This window comes from Pinus tabuliformis, chromosome 2_2 (assembly GCF_031772625.1).
Source record: "Pinus tabuliformis cultivar Carrire ecotype Pingquan chromosome 2_2, CPIR1, whole genome shotgun sequence".
NCBI lineage: Eukaryota > Viridiplantae > Streptophyta > Pinopsida > Pinales > Pinaceae > Pinus > Pinus tabuliformis.
In genome coordinates, this window is record NC_142300.1 from 363,765,322 (window position 1) to 363,791,803 (window position 26,482).

A 26,482-nucleotide genomic window follows, 5' to 3' on the forward strand; every position below is an offset into this window, starting at 1 on the left:
GTCTTCTACTGAGAAGTATTAGAACAAGTATGAGGCCTTTTGAAAGCTAGGATGATGAAGAAAATATTTTAAACAGTGGAGTCACTATGGTGAGATATCTTTAAACCACGCTTCCTTTTATCACCTAACAAAAGGAATGTAATAATATTGTACCTAGGGAAAGATATTCTGATTCTCTCTTTGACAACGACACCAGAAGATGTTGTGGCTCCTAGAGACAACCCCTAGGTTGAGGAGAGGCCAGTGCCTAGGAAATATTATTCTCTCTTGAAGATAAATCAGTGTAGCTCAAGACATGGATGTAAAATGATTTGGATTTTGGTTCAATTACCTTTCTAAGAGGCAGATTCAATATACACATAAATAATGTATCATTCCCAAGAATAAATGTTCAGGTCTGGTGGCTGACACATAGAGAATGCAACTTAATTTTTCGTTGCAGTAAATATGGAGAGGAGAAATATAAGAGAGTAACCCGGTGTAAAGGGCTGGGTAAACACCAAATGTTAGGAAACAAATGCCGACAGAACCATGAAAAGATATAAGGAGTCAGGTGTAGAAATTATGGAGCACATTTTAAGGCTTTCGACGTTATCTCTCATAGGTACTATCAGTTATTTTGTCACACAGGTAGTTCTAAGATTTCATGGGTATCATCTGCTAATACATCACATAGATAAATCTACAATTTTATAGGTTCAATCTGCTATCTCATAACCTAAGTAAATTTGTGAAGAGTGAATCCAACAACTACGATTACATTTTTGAATAAGAAAACATACATGAAGTGAAATAAAGAGGAAGAACACATACTACATATCCAAAATGCTTGGAATCACTAGAACTTCTTCATTAATCTTCCAGAATGAAATACATATCAGCACCCAGACTTGTGGGACTTTCCAGACAATAACAACCTATTGGAACCGGGAGAATCGAACCCTTAATATTAAGTTCCTCTTCCCTTTTATATGGAGGGAGAGTTCAGACAAATAGTTACAAAATATCGTGAATGCTACAATTGTCTGAGCATGCTAGTGGCCTATATGTCCTAACAAATTTTGATTCCTATTTGGAATGAAATATTTATAGTACATAGAAACATGAGGTGTCATGATTGACACAACAAAATATCTCCATTGTCGATCCTCTAATTTCCTGAGGTGGACTCAGGATCCCTTATATGGACTCATGGTGGGCTAATGATCTTGATTTTGTGGGGCATTGACAAACTGATCACATTTATGCATTCTTAACCTCTGAGAATGTGCCTTTGAGTGATCTCCATACTAAGAATTAATCCTAATCACAATACACAAATATCAAAATGTACAACATCATGGATTATCTGAACTAATGGAACTGTTCTTCATTTAATTCCCTGTAACTCATACGCTATATTGGGGATGACTTACTTCTTAGCACAAGATAGGACCAAACTTCTATCTATAGATCATGGTCCTTCTTGCCTTGACCCAATGATCTCTTTAGTTGTAGTTACTCCTATGACACCAAACTCCTGCACACATTTAATTAGTTGCCGACTCATTCATCTTCCATGCTCTCTATGTCGTAGTTTCAGAGCCTTTTCATATCATAACTCTATTAAAACAAATGTTACAAGGTTATAACACTCTGATGCCTTCAATCCCTTTGCTCTTAATCCCCCTTTCGATCTCTCCTCCATGGGACCATGTGTTGTGACAAGAGGCTTAGTGCTCGAGTGCTAAGGTATTTGAAACCCTGTCAGGGGCCTATCTCTTAGTGTACTTTCTCTCACCCTTTGGTTCATTTGGGTCTCAATAACCAAGTGCCAACAATGCATCAAAGCCCCTTTCATCATAAATTTTCTCAAAAGGATTTTATGATGAGGTTTCGATCTCCCCTACCTCTGAAATACTTTATAGAACCTAGGTGCTTTTCCCTCTCTACACCCTTGGTCCTTTGATTCCTCATGACCAAATGACACTTCACATTGGATCCCCCTTCATCAGATTAGAAATTTTCATAAAACAAATTTGACACGAGTTATGAAAACTCAAACCTCTTAATAACAACCTTCAAAATGATGTCATACTAACATCATCATTGCCACGTGGTGTCCCTTGGATAGTGACATGTGTCACCCAAATTTTCCCTATTAAGTCCTGGAAAATTTCAAAACTAATGGCCACGTGTCCACCGTATGGCCATGTCATGCTGACATCATCTACCACGTCTTCTCTCTATGGCCAATCACTTGCTACCATGTGTCTCCCTTGAGGAGAGAGAAAGTGTCCTTGGGGTCCTTGGTTTTGTGACAATATCCTTTATGTTTCCTATGCTCCTTGCTACTTCGGCGCTTCTAAATAAATCCAATTTTAAAGGAGTTACGAAACTCTAATATTTTGATACCACTTTGCTTTGAGGTCTTCTCCTTCCAATATTGGGTTCCGAAATGCTAAGGCTCTAATATGCTCTCTGCCTCCCCTTTCAATTTCCTGCTCCGATATTCAATTTCAGGTCTTCCTTTTAAATATATCATTGAAGTCTCTTATGTTCTGACCTTTTAAATCCTGAAGTCTTGATATGTTTCCTACCTATCTTTTCGATATCGAGTTCCGATATGATCGACTCCCAAATTTTGTCCCTACCATTTGATTTCGACTCCGTATTAAATATCAGACTCCCTTCTCATATCCCTTTAGCATATTTAGATAACACTTGTCCTTCTCTATACTGGGGATAAAAATAGAACCATTTGTCACAAATAAAATATGGTATGACAAGTGATAACAGGGACAATAGAGCACATGCAGTCCTTGAAAGTATCCACTCTGATGTTTGTGGACCTTTCTCGATAGCCTCCACTGCTAGAAACAAGTATTTTGTCATATTTATTGATGACTACTCACAGAAGTGCTGGATCTTGTTCATGCAGAAAAAGGATGAGACTTTCTCCAAGTTCTTAGATTTCAAGGCACTGGTGGAGAAAGAAATGAGAAAGAAAGTGAAGGCTCGCAGGAGTGATAATGGAGGTGAGTATGTGTCGAATGAGTTTAAAAATTTATGTGAAAAATATGGGATTCGACGAGAGTTGACAACACCCCACAACCCACAACATAATGGGGTGGCTAAGAGGAAGAAATGAAGCATTGTGGGAGAAACACGGGCGATGTTGCATGACCAAATCCTACCTCTGAACTTGTGGGCTAAAGCATGCAACACAACGGTCGATTTGCAGAACAAGAGTTCTAATTGGATTCTTGGCATGATCACACGAGAGGAGGCTTTTTCAGGGAGGAAGTCGTATGTGTGACACTTCAAGATATTTGGACCCTCTGTCTATTACCATGTCTCCAAAGAATCAATGAAGAAGTTAGATCTGACAATAGAGTTGGGGGTATTTGTGGGTTACACAGAAACTCCCCACAACTATTGTGTGTATTTTCCATCCCTCGGAATTATAGTTGTTCGATGAGATGTCAAATTTGACTAAGACAAATCCATGTAGTTATCTCTTGAGAGGGAGCTTTAGATCCTACTAAAGGAGGATATTTTAGCTCCAAAGGAGGAGCCTCAAGATGTTGTGGAGCAACCACAAGTTGAGGAGTAGAGAGTGGAGACAACCACTCAAATAGAATCATCCAGATAAGGAAGGAAGAGAGCCAGATAAGTTGAGAGACTTGTGTAGGATGTGAGGGAGAATGTGGATGCTCCTTCAAATCAACATAGTTAGAGAAAGTCACCAGATCGGTACACTGGCTACATGGCTCTTATGACTAAGCTAGTAGAGAATGAGCCATCCTCTTTCGAGGAAGTAGTAGAGAAACTAGTATGGATTGATGCAATGGTAGAGGAGTACTGTTGTCTAGGTAAATCCTCTCCGCGGACAGAGACGATCCCTTTAGCTAAATTAGTGGGACTAGAAACCAACGTGACAATTTACAAGACACTTTCCTAAATTACAGTCGAAGTAAGAGAATATGAAGGAGACCTACCTAATTCTGATGCTGTAACACACTCCTTTGTTGAAGATCTTGATCGCTTTCTCCTTAGGTTCAGATCTACTTCTCACTGTGTTTGAATACCTGCACAAGAGGCCAAAAACACAACAAAGCATACAAGTGTAATAAGCATAATAAAATGTAATCCACTTAATAGATCAAGGAGCATTAAGATAAATGATGTGTTAACACAAGAATTTATGGAAAGTGAAGCAGTAGTTGTATATATTAAGAAACAAAAGAGGAAGCATACAACCAAAGCCTTGATGTCAATAAGCCCTCCTTGAGTGAATGTCCAAGTCCAAGCTCAAGCTCTCCAAGCACTCCTTCTCCAAGCCAAATGAGTAGCATGTAGGCACTATTTCAGCATAAGGGTGAAAATAGTCAGATACCAACCATTTAGGAATGGGAGAGGATGAATAAATAGGTAGGGAGAGGGAGTTAGGATCTTCCAAATATAGGGGAACGCATCTCAAGGAGGAAGCTCATGAGGATAAGATCAAAGGGAAATATTGGGAGAATTTGACCACATCCACAATGAATAATCTCTAGCTCGTCATTCTGGAAGCCTCTAGATCACGAAGCTTCTTGTCCTCTTTGGGAAAACTTGCCTTTTAGGGATCTGCAAGAGTATCCAAATAAAAATTGTGCTGGCAGTGTTAGACTAGTATGATGCAACCTGCTGTCAACACTAGTTGACAGTGTTGCAGTCGCGCTCACCCTGAAATTAGGGTTTTTGAGCTTACTTCTTTAGGGAAGGCTCAAGGCATTTTTTCATTAGTTCTTCAGGGAGGATCTAGACTGCATATTGGGATGGGTACACTACATAATTGCCAAGTTTCAGGCACTCCAGGGTATGACACAAGGAAGTGCAGGAGGTGTGACAAAATACTATGTAACAAATGCCCCCTAAAGCATGAAGGCAGAATGGGGAGTGATGGATGAGATGCTTTACGAGACTTTGCAAGGAAGAGACCAAACAATGTCAGGAGACCTGCAAATCAAGGATGCATATACATATACATGTATGATATCTAAACATGAATCCACAGTATGGACACAGCCATCCGGATAGATAGGGCTATATGAAATGATCCACGGTATGGGCGCAACCATCTAAATGAAAATGATCGTCTGCAAGTCTAAGACCCAGGGTATGGACGCAACCACCCAATATAGAAGGATCATCATCATCATAAATATAAGGTCCCACGGTATGGTCACAACCATTCGTATAGAAGAAACATGTGTACAATCATGAATAATACAGAATTCCTCGCAACCTGAGTTATAACAGATAAAATTGAGGGTCTTGCACTCCATCCCAACCCGATCAAAGTACGAATTCTAACATGTGAATGAATGTGTCAATGTCGAACATGCTAGAAAGCCATCTGATTATTGACCAATGATGTGGACCATTAACAAGCATGAGAGAAACCACCAATAATGAAAATGGTCCTCAAGGTATGACAATACAATCCGTGAATGTGAAAAAGGAAGTTGAATTTAAACACTTTTGGAATCATCCGATCAAAGGTCAATGATGAAAACCTGTCATTAGACACGAAGAACTTGCCATTAAGGCATGCAAGTTCTAAGGTACTAAAAAGGGGCTCCTAATTCATCTTCCTGGATAATGAGTTGAAATCGATAGGAAGTGACCCATCGAAGGAGGGCCATAGTGATTCCCTCATCATCAACACGGAAAAAGGAATAAAGTGAAATAAATGAGTATGATCTAGGACTATGGAAAAAGGTAGACAATGTATAAGTAATAAATTTCAGATAGGACTTCTCTTGAACATCGACGACACGACTCCAGAGTGTGGCAACATTTGACTCAACATAAGACCAAGGGTCATGATGACGAAGTCGAATAGTCAGATGAGAGGCAAAATGAATCACCCAAACTCAGAAGGAAAAGTGATTGAGTGAGGATATCCAAAACTCGACACGAGAAATAGTTGAGTGTCGTGTTCAAGAGTGATATGTTGCCTATACAAGAGATGCTTCACTTTCATTTTTCCCCACTATTTCTAGCGAGTACTCCACTTATTTTTTATCACAAGATTGAAGGGGATATCATATGCTTGTTGTATAAGTTAATTTTTCAAATGAATCCATCCTTGTAAGTTTTACGAGCCCTAGGAAGCAGAAACTCGGTCTTGTCATGATGACAAGTCTTTCGTCATTTAATTTTTACGAGTTTGACGGAAGAATAACTCGGTGTCTTTTTCATATTTAAAGACTTTGAAAAAGAGATGAAAAATAAAATTCCATGATGTCCCTTTTTGTAATTTTCTCTCTCGAACCCGAAAAGGTAGAAAATAATATTCTAGAGAACCTCTTAATGATGTTGACCAAGGTGTACCTTTTTCATAAATAGTCAATCCTAGCCCGAAAAAGGGGTAAACATATACCGAGACAATGCCAATTCATTTAATTTAACGAGTTTGAAAAGACAAGTACTCGACGATCTTTTCATATTTCGAGAGTCAGAAAAGAGCTTAAAGATGACTCCATGGGGGCTTCTTTTTCGTTTATTTTTAATGAGTCTGAAAGAGAGATAAAACAAAAACTCGTTGAATTGGTAAAAAAGATCACTATAACCACCAAAAAAATCCTGTAACTGCACAAAGACAACCACACATCATTGATATCAAGAAAAATAATAAAATATTGGAAAAAATGTGTTTAAAATATTATAGACCAAAAGTAAAAACATTTTTACCATTTCACTTGGAGTAAATTGGAGAGTGCATTTTACCCCATTTTCATTGATTCTTCAGGCAAGCAATGTGGGAGATCCAGGGCACCATTTCATGAACCGTCAACTATAGGTAGGAGCTCTTCCTTTTCTCTTTATTTTGATAATTATTTCATGCCATTTCATAGGATTGTTAGTTGGTTAAGGGGAGCATTTTCATTTTTAAAATTGGGGGTGACTAGTGTGAGTCTGCTCATCAGATCTGCGTTGATCGTCCCTTAGTCTAAAAGGCTCTCGCACTGCCAGCATGAAAAAAATTTAGACAATCACACTGGACACAGAGTGGAAAAAGGAAAAAGAAATCCTCTCCCTTGATCAATTTTTTCGAGATTTTAATTCGTGGAAAGGAATCTAAATGATGTTTATGGGTTGTTTGCAGGAGATTTCGACAAACATGGTCATCGAATGGAAGGAAAGATTCCATAAGGTAGAAGATCACCAAGCTGCCCAAAGCATTGAATGTGTCAATGCTTTGAGGGACTATGGGTTACTGAAGTTCTTTCAAACCCCAGGACTCAGAGCTCAAAATGAGTTGTTACACTATTTGATCGAACTATGGGATGTTGATCGACAGATATTCATCATTGGAGATCAAGAACTAGAGTTGGAAGTAGCTGATATCTACTTCATCACTGGATTGTCCAGAAGAGGGGAGAGAGTCCAACTCTTTGGATATTGTACTGGATGTGAGAACAACAACACCTTGATCAGAAGGAATTTCCTGGGTGCAGAGACAACTGTGAGCGGGAAGGTGAAGATATCGACCATCAACAATATTCCCTTGAGGACGATTCTACACACCATGGCCTATATATTTGGGGCACAGGCATTGCATGAGGCAACGAAATCATAATTCAAATACACTGTGGATTGTCTTTCTCTGATAGTATTCAACTGGTACAAGGGACTGCTGGTCAACATGGAGAGACAACTAACTAAAGGCAAGTTGGGAAACTTGAAGCAGTTCGGCTTTGGATCGATTTTGGTCACTTTCTTTTTGGAGCGTGTGCCCCTATTTCAATACCAGTGGGTAGAGGTGGACGATCTAGCTCCACAAGATCTGAGGCTGCTCAGATGGAGAGAGATCTGGAGGTGATTACTCAGGGGATTCCAAAATATGCGACTATAGATGACGTACCATTGCAGTACCAGAGACATATAGTAGGAGTGTCTGCGAGATTGCATAGGTTATTAGTTCGAGCAATCAGAGCGATCTCATGCCATCGCGAGAATCATGTGGGTGAATAGCCTTTTCCTAGTCGTGCTTATCTTCACTACTATAGGCTTTGAAAGGCATGTGTCTCAGAACACTTATTTTTTGAGATTTTGATGAAAAAACTTTGACAGACTCGATATATATATATATATATATATATATATATATATATATATATATATGTTTATATATATCTACTTATGTGTCCATATATCATGATGATGTGATCGGTTTTTTTTATAAGTGACACAAATGCCTATCTAAAACATAATTTTCTAATGCATCTGTTAATGTATTCAAATTTTATGGAATGTGTTGATATGTGATATAATCAAAATTTCTTTCTAGTAATTGAACACATAAATACATACACAAAATTTGTGGATTTATTAATGAGTAATGACTATTAATTGCAGCACAATGAGTTGTGAATCTAACTTAACAACCAAATTTCTAATTCTGAGAGAAATTGCTTCTTATAACAATTCAATAAATGCACTGTACTGGGCAATATTCTTAGTTGTTTGTCCTAGGAAAATACCTTGTAAATTGATCAACTCGCCATCAAGGGCGAAGAGTGCCCAAGCTGTGGAGGATAAGTTATGTGTGCTATGACAAGCACCATTAGCAAAACCAACATAATGGTTTGACAACATCTATGAACTGAGTGGAACATAAGGTAAGCAGAGAAAACATGTTTGCAAAGCAAACAATCACACCAAAAAGTCAAAAGATACACACCAATGAATTCATACACTAATGTACAAAAGTAATTACATGGAACTCACGCATAATACTTTTTCAGATAAAGCCCGTTGCAGGGTTGTGCTAACGCATTACCTTCATAGTCAACCATTTCATAGGTGCCTTTTTGCAAGACACGTTTAGCAATGTATGGCCCATGCCACATAGGTTCGAACTTCCTAGCTCCGAACTTATCGTTGGCTTGGTCATACAACAAGATAAAGTCACCTTCAACAAAAAATCATGGAGAAACAGTTTGATCATAATGATATTTAACTCATTTTTTCTGTGTTTCAATAACCATCACAGCAATACGACGGTCTCATCAAGCCTCTTGAGATAAAGTAACTGCTCTTCTTCAGGTGAGGTATCAGGGAGTAGCTCGATATCTATTTTTAACGAAGAAATTTCACACTCGATAGGGAGTGTCACCTCTAAACCATATACCAACTGGAATGGAGTGAAACCAGTGGTTGTCTTAGCTAAGGTTTGGTAAGCCAAAAGAGTTGAGAATAGCATGAGATGCCAATACTTTTTATGCTTCCCAATGGTACGTTGAAGCATAGTAATCAATAATTTATTAATCGCTTCAACTTGGCCATTGGCTTGTGGGTAGTAAGGAGTTGAGTTGTCATGGCAAAGACCCAACTGAGCAGTAAGCTCTGCCATCATGTACTAATGAAAATGTGATCTATGATCAATGACAATAGCTTGAGGGATTCCAAAATGGGATATGACATGGTTAAAGAGGAACTGAGCAGCAGTTGTATCGTCATCATTATATATGGGCATCGCCTCATCCCATTTAGTAAAATAGTCGACGATGACGATGATATAGCCATGCCCCCCGGCTGAGCCAGGGTTACATGTCATGAAATCTATTCCCCATTTAGCGAATGGGCAAATGGTAACAATTGGGTGTAAGGGTGTTGGTGGGGCATGATATTTGTGTTATAAATTTGACATTCATGGCACTTTTAAACTACCAAAATGAAATCTTTGAAGAAAGAAGGCAAGAAATAACTGGTGCGAAGGATCTTCTAAGAAGTGGCATAGCCTAACATGTGACTGCAACATGCCCTAGAGCGGCAGTCATTCAAGACTCGTTCAACCTCGTCAATTTTTAGATATCTACGAAGAATAGAATCAACACAGACTCAGTACAACGTATCACCAATAATATGATAAGGTTGAGACTGATGTCGGATGCGGCGTCGGTCACATCAAGACAACACGGATCATAAATTTTGGGTTAGAAGAGAAACAATAATATCTCTGTACCATGGGTTGAGAGTATTGATGAGAAACAAATTTTCATCAGGAATCTGCTCAGTAAAATTAGTAGAGGTGTTTGTGGAAGGAAGGGCGCAGATCAATTCGGCAAAAACGAGTGGCTTCTTTGATTTGGTGATAGTGAACTCAAAATCAAACTCTTGCAGGATAAAAATACATTTAGAGTATTTTCCCCCAATAAACTGACGAGTCTGAATATAAGTCATGGGGTTATAGTCAAAAATCAACATGGTCTTCTGTAGAAGAATATAATGGCGAAATCGTTGAACAACATGGACTGCTGCCAAGGCAAGTTTCTCGACATGGGCATATCGACTTTCTGTGTTAATAATATTTTGACTCAAATAATAAACCACATGTTCATTGAGATCGTCATCGTCCTGGACCAACACCATAGTGATGGTATTGTCAGCCGCGACCAAGTACAGGAAATAACCGCAATGGTAGTCGGGGGGATGCAACAAAGGAGCACTGATGAGTGTTTTATTTAGAGCATCGAAATATTTTTGGGAAATTTCATCCCAAATGAATTGGATCCCCTTCTTAAGAAAGCGAGTAAATCCCTTGGAAAGCTCATCGTAATTAGGGACAAAGAGACGAAGAAAATTCACCTTCCCTTGCAAACTCTGTAATTGATGCAGTGAAGAAGGAGGGGGTAAATTTATAGTAGCTTCAGCTTTCATAGGATCAATTCCGATGCCTTCCTGGGACACAACAAATCCCAAGGGCCGACCAGATTCTATGCAGAAGACACATTTATGCGGATTGAGAAAATCTTATAGTGTCAACAATGTAGAAAAATTTCTCGAAGGTGGTCCGGATGGTCACGACGCTTAGAAGAATGAGCAGGTAAGTCATCTAAATAAGGTTGAAAAGTGTGTTTAATATCATGAAAGGCATATGACATTTCTCTCTAGAAGGTAGCACCAACATTTTTTAGACTCAAAAGGGAGCTTCTTATAATAAAAAGTCCCCCATGGATAGATGAAAGCAATCTTGTGTTGATCGATAGGTAATATGTTAATCTAGTTATAACCAGAAAAACCATCCATAAAAGAAAAGATCTCGCTCCCAGCATACTCATCAATGATCTGATCAATAAAGGGAGTGGGATAATTGTCCTTAGGGCACACATGGATGATATCGAAGTAATCAACACAAACTCAAATTGTTCCATGCTTAATAGAAATAGGTACGATATTAGAAACCCAATTTGTCAATGGGATAGGGTATATAAAACCAGCCTTTAGAAGTTTTTCAACTTCTCCCTTAATAGCAACGGCCTTTTTGGGATGCACTGGATGGAGCTGTTGATGAATGGGCTTCACATTAGGATACATGGGTATTTCGTGCACCACTATAGCTGTATCAATATTAGGCATTTCCTCATACAACCAAGATAAGACATCGTGAAAGTGTTTAAAAAGGTCAGTGTAAACCTTGATCTCATCAGGAGAACAGGAAACTCCAATGTGAATGTTCTCAACAATTCCAAGTTTAATGGAAATGTTAATTAGCATGGTTGCAATAAGATTTCCCATATTACATTCGGACATAACTTCGTGCACCAAAACAGGCATTTGAAGTGGATGCGTCAGGTTATTAGAAACAAAAGCCTCAAGACTCGAAGGAATCTCGCTAAGACTTGGAAGAAACGAGGAACAATGATGGGCATCATTCCAAGGAGTCTCGTCAAGAGACATAACCTCAACAATACTCTCGTTGGTGGGGATTATTTCGTTCAAGGGATATAGAGAATCCCAAGAACCAAGCCAAGGAGATTGTGAATATGTATCTAGGTTCATACTGAGAACAATATGACTTTCTGAAGCAGTCGTTGAAGCCAAGACAAATTCTTGATAGGCTTTCTCTAAGCAGCATAGTATCACCAAAAGAATCAACCTGATCCAGAGTAGGAATGATCCACAGATCATTGCAGATAGAGATCATGTTGATTGAGGCGACATGCAGAGGTGTGAGAGAAAAAGTTCCCATTAAAGAAAAATCTTTGAAAATTCCTGCCCCCACACTCTCATATGGAATATCGGTATTTCCCACATATGGGACATTGCGATTCAAAGCATTGGAAGACAAAAAGGACAATTGATTGACAGTGATAATTTTCCCCTCATGAGGAAAACGAAGCACCTAGAACAAAGAGGCAACCACACAAAACATGACATGGGTCCAACTTCGCCCAAGTAGAAGGTTGTAATTTAGATTTGCATCTATGACCTCTACTTCTAACTTGATAGTTTTTCCTTCGAAGGTGATGGGAAAACTTGTGAGAATACCATAAGGACAGGAGCCTCTGCCATCGAAGGATTCTAAGGTGTTCGGGGATTGGTTGAGAGGTGGAGAGACAATGGCTTTCCAACATGAAACAAACATGATGCAGGTGGAAGCACCTTCATCAATGAAAGTCTGATGAATCATATTTCCTTTTATAATAACTTGAATAAAAATGCAATTTGATGAGGAAGATGAGGAACATGGTTTTCTAGATTGAAAGTAATCAAGTTCGAATCAGTAGGATCGATGCCTCCTATAGCAGATAATAATGATTTCCACTACGTTGGACAAGTTTGGAGAACTTCCAAGGCAGACATCGCCAAGGGAACTTGAGCTAAATATTCAACAATATTGTAATGTTGAGCAGCTCTAGCATTTAGATTATAGGATGACTTCCAAAGCACACCTTGGGTGATTAGATGATGGACTCATTATTAGGTCTCTCGATACGAAGAGGACTAGAACTAGGTGGAGAGGAAGTAGAAGGCGTATTAGTGAATTCCTTTTCCACTATCTGCTTTTGAGGAGTTTGATAATGTTTCAACTGGGTGGCAACAGAGATAGGCACTGTGCCACTCATCATGTAAACCTAAGAACCTGAAGAGGCAGAGGATTGTGGTTTCTCTACCAACTGAGTCTGCTGAGATGGGAAAGGCTCTTTCAGTACAGTCGGGGTCCCTTTCAATAAATTAATAACTTCTGCATGACGAGGACAATCCTTGGTGTAATGATCTTCTTACCTTTCGAGGCTTTGTCTACCGCAATAGGCTGGATGACATTAAACTCGAAGGTTTTACCAAGATTCGATGGGATTTTCAAAGGAGAACTAGAACCAATATTTGAAACAAATTTTTTTCTTCAAAGAAGCTTTAGTGGAAATTTAAGATGCTGATCCAATTATACCATCAATAGGTGGTACATGCGGATATTTCAAAGATGATGGATCCGAAGATGGCCTTGGAGCATCAAGGAAGATTTCATATAGCGTGCCAGATTGGGAATAAAACAAATGCAAATATTAGGCATGAGAAATGGCTTGATCCTCAATAACACAACCACCCATTGCTATATCTGCAGTGATTTTGTTTACGAATGACTTGGTGAACCATTCGGTTAACAACTCATCAGGTATTTCAAACTTGATGAGGCAATGCCGACGTCTCCTTTCATGGATGTGATCGGAGATATGGGTTGCGGTATCCAATTTCAGAGATGTGAGCAAGTGGGTACTAGTTTCATAATGAACTGGTAATTGGAGGTGGGTGAGGAAGGCCATGGCCAAAGAGTTGAAGTCTACATAGGTACCTCGAAGCAACTCGATATACTACTTTGTGGAAGCACCTGTCAAGGTTCACTGAAAGAGGCGGAGACGAACATAATCATCAATGTTGGAATTGGAAGAAAACCATAAGTGATATGTCATCACATGGGCCTGAGGGTCCTCCTTAGCTTTTCCTTTGAATTTGGGGAAATCACTTGGAATCTTAGTGGGAAGTGGAGGCCATTAAGGCAAATGAAGTATCAGATCATTAATAAGCCTCGAGACATCGGGTAGTTCCAATGTCGCTAGAAACGACAATTGCAGATTAATAAGCATATAAGGCCTTTGATAAGGCCCAGTCTGTAGATTCCAACTTTGTTGGTAAGGGTTTTGCCTCCAAAGTGGAGGATTTTGACTATAAGGGGCTTGATTTCCCCCCCCACTGAGGGATACCTTGACCATAAGGTGGATTCTGCCCAGGGTAGGGTTAATATTGACCTGTCATAGGCTATTGATAACCATAAGAAGGATAAAGATTGTGCGCGACATATGGATTGTAAGGTTGTTGCAACTGCTGACCCTGGTAATAAAGTTGTTGGCCCTACTACTATAGGGGTTGACCTTGTGTCTGCAAGGTTTGTCCTTGTTGATATACAGGTTGGGTTTGCTACTGCAAGGGATGACCTTGCTCCTACAATGGTTGACCTTGCGCTTGCGAATACAAGGGTTGATTGGGTTGTTGTACAAACTGTGTTTGTTGTTGCAAAGGTTGGTGAAACTGCTGCAAAGGTTGTCCCTGCTGCTGTGGTAAAGGTTGTTGAACAGTTCCTTGAGGAATTCCATGTTGGTACTGATAAGTTCCATTTGGGATTTGACCATATGAACCAGAATAGGATTTTGACCAGGTTGCAAATGAGGACCTACTTGCGAAATATAAGGTGGAATTTGCAATGCTTGTGAACCATATGGAACATAAGACTGTTGGAGGGGTATCTGAGTTGAATAAGGTTGTTGATATAGGATGTTACCTGCCCCAGTTGGAATAGATGAATCCACGGGATTATGAATACCACTAACAAGTTGACTTACTCCAACCATGTGAGGTTGTGATCCACTCACATGGGTTCCACTTGGGACGAGAGGTATATTTGGATTTCCCCCCCAGGCTGTGAATGAGGCAGTGGCACATTCTGTCCGTTTGAGGGGGGAATCGAGGAACTTACAGATGTATAAACCGAAACTTTTGGTTGCACCATAATGGAAGGTTGAAACGGCGGTAACGGTTACGTTGGAATAAAAAATGTAAAGAACTATAAACTCAAAATAGGAAATCTAGCAAAAAAATCTCCCAAAAACATGAAAAATCAACTTGAAAATGAAAAGTGTTGATGCTAGAATAACACTTTTTTTCTAGGTTCAATTTTCAAGATGTTTTAAAAATAGCATTGAAAACCAATTTTTTGTACAAAAATTGTGCAAAAAACACCTTGAAGACGAAAAGTGTTGATGTTGAAATATCGTCATTTTTTAATTTTTTTGCAGGATAAATTTTCAACGTTTTGAAAAAATGGTGTAAAAGATTTTATCATGAGTCTGAAAAACATTAAAATTTCAAAAGAATAATGAAAACAAAATTTAAAAATAAAAGCAAAAATTAAAATAATAAAAAAAAACAACAACAAAAAAAAAGTTAAAAAAAAATAACAAAAAATAAATAAAAATATATATTTAAAATAAAAAACATAAAACTAAAAAAATGACAAAAAAAAAAAATTCAAACATAAAAAAACAACGAAAACAAAACTAACCTTAAAAAGACAAAAAAAAAATTCAATCATAAAAATGTTAAAAAAGAAAAACAAAATTACCCTATAAAAATAAAAAATAAAAAATTAAAAAAAGTACAAAGAAATAAGTAATAACAAAAACATGTTTTCTAAAAAAGACATTAAAGAATGTAATTTTTTTAAATCTTGTGAACGATAAAAAAAATTGAAAAAAAAAATTATAAATACTATAAAAATAAATAAATAAAAAGACAACAATTTTTTTTTTTTTGTAAGCTTGGTAGGAGCCTCTCATTTTCAAGTTTTTACATGTCCATTATTCACCCCATTTCCAAGGAGGGTAGCACAAGAATCAAACCCAAGATCTCCGGTTTAGTGAGACTTCATTTCCACGGCCATTGCCACTTGAGCTACCCCTTGCGGACAAAAATACAACAATTTAAAAAATCTATTATAAAAACAAAAACAAAAAAACCGAGAAAATTAAACAAAAAGATAAAAAAATTAAAACAATTTTAAATAATTTAAAAACAAAAATAAAAACAAACTAACAAAAATTAAAAAAACTATTAAAATTAAATTAAAAAAATAAAAATAAAAACAAAAAAAATATAATAAACATAAAAAAAATCAAATTAAAAAAAAAACCATAATTAATTTAAAATTTTAGAACATTAATATTAAAATCTTCGAAAAAATATTATTAAAAAAACAAATTGGAGAGCAGGTTGAAATCTGATTTCATGAATCAAATTCGATTGTGAGAATCGGATTTCAACCCCGCCCACTTAAAAAAAAAAATTATTAACAATGTTTTTTTTTTTGAGTGGGTGGGGTTGAAATCCGATTATGAGAATCGGATTTCAGCCCACTTACAAAAAAAAAAAAATTATTAACATTTTTTTGTTATATATATATATATATATATAGGGGTTGGGGTTAAAATTCAATTATCTCAGAATCGAATTTCAGAGGATCAGATTTCAGCCTTGCCCACTTAAAAAAAATAAAATAACAAAAATATATATAATATATATATATATATATATATATATGTGGACGGGCTGAAATTAGATTCTCATAATCGAATTTCAGCCCTGCTCGCTAAAAAAAATAAAATTATTCACAATTATTATTATTATTATTATTATTTTTTTGAAGTGGGCGGATTTTTTTTGTTTTTAACGTTTTTTCATTAAAAAAAATTTAAGATTTTAACATTAATGTTCTAAAATTTTTAATTAATTTTGTTTTTTTTTGTTTTTGTTTTTTTTTTTTTTTTTAATTTGATTTTTTTTCTTTTTTTTCTAATATATATATATATATATATGTTATGTTTTTTAAAAATTTCAAATTTAATTTTAATAGTTTTTAAACTTTTGTTAGTTTGTTTTTATTTTTGCTTTTAAATTATTTAAAATTGTTTTAATTTTTTTGGTTTTTTGTTTGTTTAATTTTCTAGTATTTTTTCTTTAATCAGGTTTGTTTTTAATTTTTTTTACTTAGTTTTTTTATAGTTTTTAAAATTGTTGTAATTTTATTTATTTATTTTTATAGTTTAAAAAAATAATAATAATTTCAATTTTTTATTGTTTACAAGATAATTTTTTTTTTTTTACATTTTTTAATGTTTTTTTTTTATATATATTTTTATATTTGTTTTTTTAAGTAATCAACATTTAAAAAAATAGAAATAAGACAACTAAAACATTTGTTAAGTAATCAACATTTAAGAAACAATTGGACATAGAAAAAATTAAAGTGTCGCAAAATATAAAAAAAAATATTCACAGTTAATACATTAGAAAATATAAAGTGTAAAAAATAAGGCTTCTAAAAAAAGGGGTTGATGCCGCATCAACACGTTTGAAAATCAGCATGAAAATCACAAACATTTAAAAAGAAATATTTATATTTGATACATAAGAAAATTTAAAGTGTCAAAAATATGCTTCGAAAAAAATATGTATTATGCATCACCACTTTTCAAAATCGGTTAACTTTTTTGCTATCTCAATGAAACAGGTAATCTTATCAGTTCTCATTTTAAAGTTTACATTGTTAATAGTCAGTTGAATCAGAATTGAAATAATGACAGTTTGCATAGGGATATGAGAGGTCGCGTTAGGAATAAACGAACCAGAAGTAGGCATAGCATTCAATTACTAAATTGGATTTTGGTATAATGAAGAAGCACTGGGAGTTTTTGAAACTAGCCGAGCCAAAGTCGTGTAGCCATGTGGAAGCATAGGTCCACTATTCACAGGAGGTGGTTGAGATGGAACTCTTCCTTCATAAGGAAAGCCTTATGGGGGAAATTCACATTCGAAATCATTAACACTAGGAGTGTGAGTAGCAGAGACTTTTGGAGGACCTCGAGGAGAGGTTGGAATATCACCTTTTGAAGCCATAGGTAAAAACAATTGGTGACGAGGAATCCAAAATGGACGAGGAGATAACTCCAAGGGAACACCAAGTTGATCGTATGGACTGTAAGGATATTGAAGAGATATCACAAATGGATCCAAAAGTGGATTCGGAGGGTATAAAACAAATCTCTATGGACTCTCAGGGGTTTCTGGATCAGACTCTTAAGACGACAATGAGTCTCGATGTGGAGGATGAGAAACAAGGGGTTGGATACTTGGGACAATTCCAAGTTCAAAGCCTTGAGCTTCAAGTGACTGTAAAATTTCAAGACAAATTCCTTGTGAAGACCCTTCAATATCAGTCAATGAAGGGGAACTGTGAGGTGAATGCAATGGTTCAATCATGATGACTTTCTCTCAAGAGTAGAAGGAGAAGAGATGATTTCGTTGAGGGATGATTAAAATTAAAATTTACAAGGATTTACTCAATGTGAGGCCAAGAAGCAACTGCATGGGTTTAACATATTATCGTTGGCAGTTAATTTTATGACATGAAACAACAAATAAATCAAAAAGGGTAATGCTAGGCAAGAGGGTTTACCAAGCAACCGTAAACCATTATATACACCTTAGCTGAAACAAATGACTTGACGTATGACGACTGATCTCCCTGAATGTTGTGTTTGGTGTATCACGTTTATAAGGCAGCTGATTCGGCTACCTATGGCTAAAGGATAGCAACCTAGTGGGTTCTCCCAATATATATTCGATGGTATGGAGAGTGCAAGTCTATGTTAGCGTTGTCTAATGCATAACCGTTCAATGAGAGCATCCCTATATACTTGCCATACTAAAGTTACTCCTATATACCCGAAAGTACTGGAGAACCTTCGATATACTTCCATACTGGGATGGGATTTCACCCCAGGATACAATGCAGGCAGTTAACAACAACTGCTATGATTAAAGATGCTGGAACATGTCTCTAGCCTAGACCTTTAGATATTTGTGTTAGCTTACAAATGCTCCTTAGGTTAATTGAGGTAAATTTTAAGTTTATCTTGAATTAGGTTCAATTTTATGGCTCAACGATGTCACTTGAATTCCTATAATGCAACTAAATGAGAAAAATGAAATCTTTTCATTCGATGAAGGCTAAACTAATGAAGGAAGAGAGACAACCAAAAAATGTATCAATCAAGAAAAATACATCAAAACATAACTCCCTAACTTTTCAAATGCAAGATGTAAAAATGAAACTACTCTTTCATTTAGACTAACAAATGCAATGCCAAGATGAAATCCTATGAGAAACAAAAATCGTTTTTCTTCCACTAGGATGAACTAATTTTGTTCTTTTCCTTTCACTTTGATTCAAAAATGCAAACTAATGCATGAGTAAAGGGAAAAATACAATCCAAAACAACTAAAATGAGAATTTCATTCACTTTTCAGTTTCGAACACATATCGTTTCAAAAATATTTAAATGAAGGAAATCCTTTCACATTTATTTTCGAAACAATGGAATCAAAACAAGCATTCACTTTCAGTTCTACCAAAGCAAACAATTGTAATCTATGTTTGATAATGGAACAAAAGAAATTTTCAAAGCACCAATATGACTCAATACTAATGAAAATAACTTCACAAACATGAACCGAAAGCAACTTGAAAATGGTGTCTTGACTGCAACAAGACTCCTAAATGGAAGCAATCAATCTCACAGAGACAAGACAAATGATGAGTGAAGGGTGACCTAAACCTAGAAACCCTAGAAGGCAATCAAGCCTCAAACACACATTAAAAAAAGCCAAGAGACAATTGCAATGACACAAGGATGAAAATCAAGACAAACTCTGTAATTACATTGGAAAATCACTCATAGAGGTTGAAAACCACTGAAAACGAGAAGAAACACTAATTTTCTTCTATCCTCTGGGATCAATGCACTTGTTAAAGGCAAAAGAGTGATGAAAGGTAGAGCAGTGCAACTATAAATTTAAAATTGGTGCTGGAAATGCTTATGTCAGAGCAGAAAACACATTGGGTGAGAAAAATAAGGGAAATATAAAAAATGTTCAAAATCAGAGCAGGCTCAACACTCTTAAGAAAAAACAAGTGATTACATAAATCTACAGTGATGCATACAAGCCAAGAAATCAATGGTTGGTCAAACTCATCAGAGAATCTGGTCGAATGAATGGATGGATTATAGCTTCCCCAGCGGAGTCGCCATTTTGTTGTCTAGGTAAATCCTCTCTGCGAACAGAGATGATTCCTCTATCTCAATGAGTGGGACTAGCAACCAACGTGACAATCTACAAGACACTTTCCTAAATTATAGTCAAAATAAGAGAAGAGGAAGGATACCTACCTCGTACTGATGCCATAACGAACTCCTTTGTTGCAGATCTTGATAGCCTTCTCCTCAGGTTTAGCTCTAATTCTCACATCGTTTGAATACCTGCACTAGAGGCCCAAAACACAACAAATAATACAAGTGCAACAAGCATACTCAAATGTAATTCAATTAACAGATCAAGGAGCATTAAGATAAATGATGCATTAACACAAGCATTTATGGAAAGTGAACCAGAAGTTGTATATATTAAGAAATAAAAGAGGAAGCATACAACCAAATCCTTGATGTCAATAAGCCCTCCTTGAGTGAATGTCCAAGTCCAAGCTCAAGCTCTCCAAACACTCATTCTCCAAGCCAAATGAGTATCATGTAGGCACTATCTCATCATAAGCGTGCAAATAACTAGAGACCAACCATTTGGGAATGAGAGAGGATGAATATATAGGAAGGGAGAGGGAGTTAGGATCTCTCCAAAGATAGGGGAAGGCCCTCATCTCAAGGAGGAAGCTCATAAAGATAAGATCAAAGGGGAATATTGGGAGAATTCAACCACATCCACAAAGAACAACCTCTAGCTCGTCATTCTAGAAGCTTATTGTCCTGTTTGGGAAAATTTTCCTTTTAGGGATCAATGTGGGTATCCAAATAAAAAGTGTGTTGGCAGCACGAGGCTAGTATGATGCAACCTTTCACCAGCACTAGTTTCCAATGTTGTAGTCGCGCTGACCCTGAAATTAGGGGTTTTGAGCTTACTTCTTCAGGAAGGCTCAAGGCGTGTTTTCATCAGTTCTGCAGGGAGGATTGGATTGCATATTAGGATGGGCACACTGCATAATTTCCATGTTTTAGGAAATCCAGGGTATGACATAGGGAAGTGCAAGAGGTGTGACAAAATATTGTGTAACAAGTACAAATCCATTGTAAAGAACAATGTTTGGGAATTGGTCCCAAGACCAGTAGACAAATCAAGTATGGGTTTGAGATGGATCTTTGAGGTGAAGCAGACAATGAATGGAAGCATGAACAAGTACAAGGCCATAATTGTGGCTAAGGGGTACTCTCAGGTGGAAGGGGTTGAATATGAGGAGACATTTTCTCCTGTAGCAAGGTACTCATCCATCAGGGCAATCCTTGCTTTGGCTACACAGATGGGGTGGAAGATCCACCAGATGGATGTGAAAACAACATTCCTCATTGCAGTTATTGAGGAGGAGGTGTATATTGAGCAACCAAAAGGCTTCGACACTTTTGATTGAGAGTCTCATGTGTGAAGACTCAAGCGAGCATTGTATGGTCTCAAGCAAGAACCTCATACTTGGTACACCAATATCGATAACTATCTCACCGGTTTGGGCTTCACCAAAATTGAAGTGGATGAAAACCTCTATCATATTTTTGTAGAAGGTAAATTGTTTATTATTTTTTTATATGTTGATGAATTAATCCTTACTGGTGATGAGCAGTTGATCAGATATTGCAAGGAGGACCTTACAAGAGAGTTTGAGATGTAGGACATGGGTCTCATGCATTACTTCCTTGGATTGGAAGTATGGCAAGGTGATGGGGACCTGTTTGTCTCTCAAAGCATGTATGCCAACGAGATACTTCAGATGTTCCGCATGGACAGTTGCAAACCCATCAAGACTCCTCTAGCGACCAACTAGAGGAAAGAGGATGTGACTTCAGGTGAGGAAGTGGATGCGACTGTTTAATGACAGTTGGTGGGTTCACTCATGTATATTTTGAACACACGGCCATACATGTATTATGTAGTTAACTAGCTAAGTTAAGTTGTGTTTAGGCCAACCAAACTATATTGGAGGGCAGCTAAGCATGTTCTACGACACCTGAGAGGCACTACCTAGATTGGACTATGGTATAGACGAACTGAGGGAGTGAAGCTATGTGGATTCACTGATGTAGATTGGGAGGGTATTCCATAACAATGGAGGAGCAAATCAACTAGAATTTTTAGTGTTGAGTCTACAACAGTTTCTTGGTACAATAGGAACTAGATATCAATGGCACTCAACTCAGCAGAAGTAGAATACAAGGTTGCAAGTCAAGTAGCATGTGAAGTGATCAGGATGAGGAAGATACTTGTTGAATTGTTTGGAAAGATGATGGATCCTATCGTGATTTACTATCATAATCAGAGTTGCATCAAACTCTCTGAAAATCCTATTTTTCACAATTTATCTAAGAATATTTATATCCGGTATCACAATCTACCATATTGTTTACAGAGGCAGGTTATGTTTTTGTAGTACATTCCGACAGAGGAATAATATGCAAATATTTTGAAAAAGTCCTTGTCAAGTGATAAGTTCAAGTTCCATAGGTGCAGGATAGGTGTGGTTGATAATCCATTTCTTGCTAACATCGAGTGTTGAAAATGCAACAAGAAAATATAGTTTTGAATTTTCCTTGGTCAAACTATATTAAAATTCAAATTTCTATTTCAGCAGAATACTTGGAGGTAGTTAACTGAGGTGAAATGGAACTTGTCACTCAGTTAACTCAATTAATTCGAAACAGGAAAGCTTGAATTAAGTTTAGCATGATTGATTGCTAATTTTTAGAAATATATTTCAGTTAGCTTGAGTTATTGTTAGTTTAACTAATTCTAACTATCAAGTTGTGGAAGTGGAACTTCAACCACACTTAGTGATCAACTAGTTAACTGATCAATCAACCCAAAATAATTTTTTCATGCAGATAATTCAAGTTATCCAATTGAGATGGAGATTCCAAGGAAGTGTACTATTAGTTGTAGCATATTCCAATGTGTACAGGTGGTTCATGCTATCAAATATTGACGTAAGGCAATTGCATAATTCCATGGTTTGAAATTCCTAAAAAATAGGGGCAATTTCCTAAGGGAACAATGCAAGGAAATAAGAGTTTGGGAAGGCTTTAAATTGACTAAGCGTTGGCTAGGTTTAGCCAATCAAGCAGAGGGATAGATTATACACTTGTAGGGTGTGCTCAAGCTTGAGCAAGCATATGTATTTCTTCTCTATTCTCTAATTAATTCAATATAGCAGTAAGGGGGTTTGAGTAGTTGCTTTACCCTAGATAAATATTTGTGCATGTGTGATGTTTATTTTTTCATGTCTAGATTCTTGTTTTAGATGGTGAATTAAATTTCGTAGATCAGTAGAGTAGCTTCAAGTCTTGTGATTTAGTAAATTTCATGAGAAATATTGAATCTACACATTAATTTCTACATCTAAAAGTCATATTCTCATAATATAATACTTGAGTCCAACTAAATTCTTTATGTTTCATTTGGATATGGCCAAGAAGGCCGTTACCGAGGTCTACCTCTACACATATTTTCACAAAAGTAAAAATTCCTTTCTCTTTACTTTCATGGTCCATATTCTTGAATTTTCCAATAGTATTCCTAATGTCCTCTAGGACCCTGTTGTCGCTTTTTCTAGCACTAGTAGGAAAAGTGCTTCGGAAGACATAGAAATCTTCCTAGAGACAACCTCTGGGTTGATTGTAGACTAGTGCCTAGGACATCCTAAAGAGAGGAGTGCATGTAAGATTATCAATTGGGGCTTTTTGTTGCACTCCAATTGTCACGCAGTTAAAAGGATAATAAAGGGGGCTTGGTTCAATGGGCCTTCATTAAGGTAAACTCAAGCCAATACATGGATCTGAATGTTCAGGGGGTAAATCAGGCTAACCTTAGAGAGAAATGTCTGGTTCTGGTGGATGACACACAACAACAGGAAGCTTAATATTAACATTGCAGTAAAGTGAAGAGGAGGAAAGGGAGGAGGGGATTCAGTGCGTAGGGTTGATTGCAATACAGAATCCTAAGCAATGATTGTTCCGACAGAAATATGGAAGAGGGAGGAGATGAAAGAGCGGAAAGAGTGGAGCACAAATTAAGGTTTCATGCCATATACCTCATGGGTACCTTTATCACCAAACAACATGAGTAAATCTATGCTCATACAAGTACTGCAGGTTAATCGAATAACACAAGCAAGTATATTTTATACATAGGTATTGTAGGTTATAGAATAATAGAAGTAAATATGTCTTATACATAGGTATTGCTTGCTATTTAGCGGTCTAGATAAATCCATGAATCAGAGAGAAATTGATAGCTTCACCCCACTATTTTAGAGAAAGAAAAAAATATATGAAATGAGATTTATAGAGGCGAAAACATATTGCGCGTTGCCAACATTGGAATCACCAAAGAGTTTAATTAATCTTCAAAATGATTCCCATTCACCAGTCCATTTACATTCAATAGTCTACAGCTCAAGCCCCTCATGAACAAGCAATTAGAACCAAAATGGAACCAAAGAATTTGGACCACTTTGGGAGCAGAATTCTGGAACCTTTATTAAGTAATTCTTCCCTCTATTTATACAGGGAAGGGGGCCTTTGAATCAACATTTACAAGATATCTCATCCAAGGGCTAGCTATCAAATTGAATAGCTGTCTCGGCCTGTGATAGCTCTGCTACCCAAAATGATTCCTAAGGATTTGATTCCTTTCTTCAAAATAAACAAAAATTACAGAATAATAAAAAGAAGCAAGGGAAACTAAATAATGATGGAGGAAAATGTCCTTCTACTATTCATGTGATGGACCTTTATCAGGCCATGTCTCTGTGCTAATGTGCCTCCCTTGTAGCTCGGTTGGTTCCCATTGCTTTCATCTTAACTACCTGACTTCACCACTCTCTGGAGCTAATAGCGATCGACTACGGTTCCCTGTTTTAGAGTAGAAGTGGAGATTGACCTGAAATTCTACATTTATGACTTAGTGGAGCTCCACACTAAGGCATTAAGTCTTCCTGAGTCCCCATAAACCCCTTTACTCATCGAAGACGTGCAAGCAATGCAGTCAAATTTATTTTTGAGGAAGTTGTTGTCCTGGATTTCTTGTTGTAGGGGCCTCTATAGGATTAGCCCATATTGATTTGCGCCTGTTCCATACCTCTATTCAATGTCTCAGCTACCAACCCATACACCTTCAAATCTCTATACCACACTATTAGAACATCATCGCATTGGGACTCTTACTCTTAAAAGCGCTACAGATAGTGAGTCCTGATATCCTTTTGCCCCCTCTGGTTTAACCCCTTCTTCCTTTCTTCTCATAAGGCCGGGGGGTTGTGACCTGGTGCTTGCCCAAATATCGGAGGTCGGAAAATCAATGATTTCCATTCAGGGTTTTTATATTGGAGTAGCAACATGTTTGTGATATTTGATTGTGATAGCCCTTTAGTGCTTACGCTTTGGTTCCTTGGCTCTTTAGGTGACCGCAGGCCAGCCCCCCAATCATAAGTTCGAAATTGATGATTCATTTTTGATGCACACCAAAACTGCTGATCGCCAATCACCCTTGGTGCTTAACCCCTGGTTATTTTATCTCTTTATGTGACTATGGGTCAACCCATATCGAAGCCCCTTTCTCGACGGATTGCAATCCGGGTTTTAACCTTGATGTAATAACATGCCTCAACCTGCGAATGTCGATTTGCAATATCCAATGTGATGTCATTTTTTGCCACATGTCACCTTGTGAGTGGTGACACGTCACCCTGTTTTGGCCCCTTATGACCCCTTAACATGTTGAATCTGTATGCCACATGTCTGTCATACTGCCACTCCATGCTGACGTCAACGCCACTGTGGATTATCGAGACCAATGGAATTCCATCACGTGGCCTTCTAGAGGAGAGAGAAAAGGCCCATCCACCCTTGGGTTTTTGTTGATTTCTTTTGTAAATCACTTTCGGCCTTCCCGGTGCTTCAACACTAACATATCAGAACTTGCGATATCGCAATATTTTGGAGTTGTCACCTCGCTGGTGTGACGATAAGCCATGATGTTATGAGCAGGATCGTCGATCCCCGATTGCCAATATGTCAATATCACTCCCAGACCTCTGATGTGCGGGACATCCCATATGCCAGGGCTTCCGATTTGTGGGATTTACGATATGCGATGCGACCCTGATGTGTGATCGTTGATTGCTGTGTCGCTGGAACCTTTGATATGCCATGCTGCTTGGTCCTCCAATTTCCTATTTGCGACATATATGTGCTATTGCGATCACTGATCACTGATTCATCCCACCAATAAGCCTGATCGCTACCTTGGACCTATGACATTTGTGATCACTGATATGAGGGATCGCTAGAACCTCTGATCTCCAATATCGGTGATCGTTGATCACTGGTTTTCTATGCCCTCCCCTGCTACTACTTTCAAAAAACTTCAATTGTGATTTGCGATATGCTCCTGGACCTCTGATATGCTCTTCTCCCTTATTTCAAATACAACAAAACCCCTGAACTTCAGCAGGCCATATCTTCTAATTCCAAGGTCCATTTGAGGAGTTCCATATACCATTGGAAAT